Raw genomic sequence first — 3605 nt, forward strand, 5'->3', positions numbered from 1 at the left:
ATTGCCAACCCAGTCAATATCTGTATTTCCATGTAGCCTCAAATTCTCGGCAGTGTATCTCAGTCCATAGTGGATTGTGCTTCGTAGGTATCTCAAGAGATTCTTAGTAGCAACCTAATGAATGTGATGAGGCTCAGCCATAAACTGACTCCACGTGTTCACAAAAAAACATATGCCTGGATGAGAGTTTACCAAAAACATCAGAGCCCCCAAAAGTTGACGATACTCATAAGGGTTCACAAATTTGGGCCCAACAACACTTCCACATAACTTCTTAAATCTGAGTTCCATCAGAGGAGTCACAAACTTGCACTCCACCATCCCACATCGCTCAAGTAGCTTCACAATGTATTTTCCTTGAGAAAGGAAAATCTCTCCTGAATCTTTCCAGACCACCAACCTTAGGAAATAATGCATCAGTCCTAGGTCCTTCATCTTAAACTCGGAAGCCAACTCCCTCTTGTATTAATGAATAAGAGGGTCATCACCTGTGAGAAAGAGATCATCCACATAAAGGACTAGAATGAGATGTCTGTCCTTTTCAATCTTGAAGTATAGGTTTGGGTCAACATCGCTCCTTGTAAATCCTAGCTTCATAAGATAACTATCGATCCTCTCATACCAAGCTCTAAGGGCTTTCTTCAACCCATAAAGGGATTTCTTCAACCTGCATACATGTGTCTCACGATATTGAACCTCAAACCCCTTGGGTTGTTCCACATAGACTTCCTCCTTAAGCGAACCATGCAAGAAGGAAGTTTTGACATCCATCTGGTGTAGGCTCCATCCTTGCGAGGTAGGAAGGGCTATAATTGAACAGATGGTGGTATATCGGGAAACCGATGCAAATATCTCATCATAGTCTACTCCTTCCTTTTGAGAGAAGCCTCGAGCAACAAATCTGGCCTTGAATTTCTCAGCACTCCCATCAGCTCCATGTTTGATCTTGTAGAGCCATTTTGAAGTGACCACTGACTTATCCTTGGGTCTAGGAACCACATCCCATACATCATTCTTCATGATCGACTCATACTCCTCGTTCATCACATCCTTCCAAACTTGTTGCTTCACGAAATCTTTGAATGTACAAGGATTAGATTAAACAATGGAACTCATGGCAGCGAAGTACCCTTGGTACCTATTCGGCTTCTTGCTTTCACAAAATTTCCCCCTTGATGCCATATGTTTCTTAATGTCTTCAAGAGTATCTTTGAACCACAAAGGTATTTTTCTTGAAGTAGAGAGCTCACTAGGAGGTGGATCAATGGGATCCATCAAACCTTCCACATCGGGAATCAGTTCATCAAACGAAGGTTCACCGCTTTTTTGCATCAACATCATCATTGTCCTTCTTAGGAATAGGATGATCTCGTATCTTTCTAAGAGAAGAATCTTTGTCGAAAGTGACATCATGACTTAATTCTACTTCCCTTTGACCAAGCACATATATTCTATATGCCTTCAAAGTTTCATTATATCCCACAAATGTTCCTTTCTTCCCAGATGCATCTGGTTTATTTATTTTCTCTTTCGGCACATGAAAATATACAAGACAACCAAAAATTCTAAAATGAGAAACATGAGGGTTCTTACTTGTGAATACTTCTTCAGGTGTCTTGAAGTCAAAACATTGATGTGGGCACCTATTTTGGACATACACAATGGTGTTGGCAACTTCTCCCCATAAGAACTTCGAAATACCTTGATCATGTAGCATAACAGGGGTGGCTTCTATGATAGTACGATTCTTCCTTTCGGTAAAACCATTTTGTTCAGGAGTATATACGGTAGTGGTCTCCCTCTTAATGCTAGCTTCTCTACAATAGTCTTTGAACTCATTTGACTCATATTCAGTCCCATTATCCTTCCTCAATATTTTGATATTCTTCCCTATTTGATTCTCAATCAAGGCTTTGAAAGAGTGGAACCATTTGAACACTTCACCTTCTTCTTTAAGAAATAGATCCATGATTTGGAAGAGAAGTCATCCAAAAAAATAGCATAGTACAAATATCCACCCAAATATGTCACGGGAAACATAACTGATAGATCATAATGGACCAATTGAAGAATATTGGTGGTTTGAGTTTCACTTGAGGGGAATGGTCCCCTTATATGTTTTCAAACTTCACATCCCTGACAAGCACCTTCATTATTTAAGTTGAATTCGGGCATACCTATGACCATCTTCCTTACATCAGGTAAGGCTTTGAAATGAAGGTGAGAAAACCTCCAATGCCATAATTCGAATTGAAGAGAAGTATCACAAGTCATTTCTCCCAACAGACTTCCTCCAACCTAATAGAGACCTTCAACCCTTAATCCAAGAGTGAATGCATCTCTTGGGTTCCTTTTCCAAACACAAACCTTCCCATCAATGAATATCACCTTGAAACCTTTATCTTCCATTGTAGAAATAGAGACCAAGTTCTCTTTTTGATCAGGTACATATAATACTTATTGTAAGTGGAGGGTTTGACCTTGATTTAAATGAAGAGTAATAGTCCCAATTCCTTTCACGGGATAAGTGGCATTATCCCCAAGTATAATATCCATATTTGTCTTCTTTTCAACCAAGTTAGAGAGATATTCTTTGTACCCAGTGAAGTGCCTTGAGGCACCACTATCAATCAACCAATGATCCAATGTATCCAAAGGATAGGCGGTGGAGAGGGAAGAAATATGAAAAATTCTTTTTTCTTTACAACATTAACTTCTTCATACCTGGAGTTTCTCGAATTCTTGGGAGGACAACCATTTCCATTTCGAGTAGCGAGAGAATTCCTCTTTCCTTTGTTCTTGAACCTGCTATTCCTTTGATTTCCATTTCCCTTGAAGTTGTTGTTATTGTTGTCATCATCTCTTGGAGTATCCTTATTGTGAGGAAACTCTCTAACGAAGTGGCCAAACCTGTTACAATTGAAGCACCTTCCTTTTCTTCCTTCTTTGAATCCCAGCTTGAACCCTTGACCTTGATTCCTTGGACCAACATTGTTCCTCCTCTTAGAATGAGAAGAGAAGCAGGTGGGATTGTTTCCATTTGAGGGCTTGTCTCTTTCCATCATCCTTATTTATTCTTGAGTGCGTTTGGCCAATAATTCATCAAATCCTGAAATCCTATCATTGTTGAGGATGGTAGTGTTGAACACAATCCATTCTCTTGAAAGGCCTCCAAGTGCCATAAGAGTAATCTCCCTATCACCAATGACTTCTCCAATAGATAGGAGATCATTCTTGATCTCGGTAATCCTCATGAAGTAGGATTGGATGGATTCTCCTCTATCCATCTTGATATATTTCAACTTTTTCTTGAGAAAGAAAACTTGACTTTCATTATTTACTTTGAACATCCCAACCAACTTTTCATACATCTCTTTAGATGTTTCCAAATAAGAAATATAGGCAACCAAAGGCTTATGATTAGAATCAACAATAATCTTCCTAGCTTTAGCCTTACCTTTCTTATAATTTGTTTGTGCAGCTACGGATGCATTTGAAGGAGGCTTTGCTATTCTTCCTTTGACATAGTCCATGGAATAATTTTATACCAATGCCAAATCTAAAGTAATATTCCATGATAGTCAGATTTTTACTTGAGCTTGTCC

The sequence above is a fragment of the Pinus tabuliformis genome, chromosome 8, assembly GCF_031772625.1.
Source record: "Pinus tabuliformis cultivar Carrire ecotype Pingquan chromosome 8, CPIR1, whole genome shotgun sequence".
NCBI lineage: Eukaryota > Viridiplantae > Streptophyta > Pinopsida > Pinales > Pinaceae > Pinus > Pinus tabuliformis.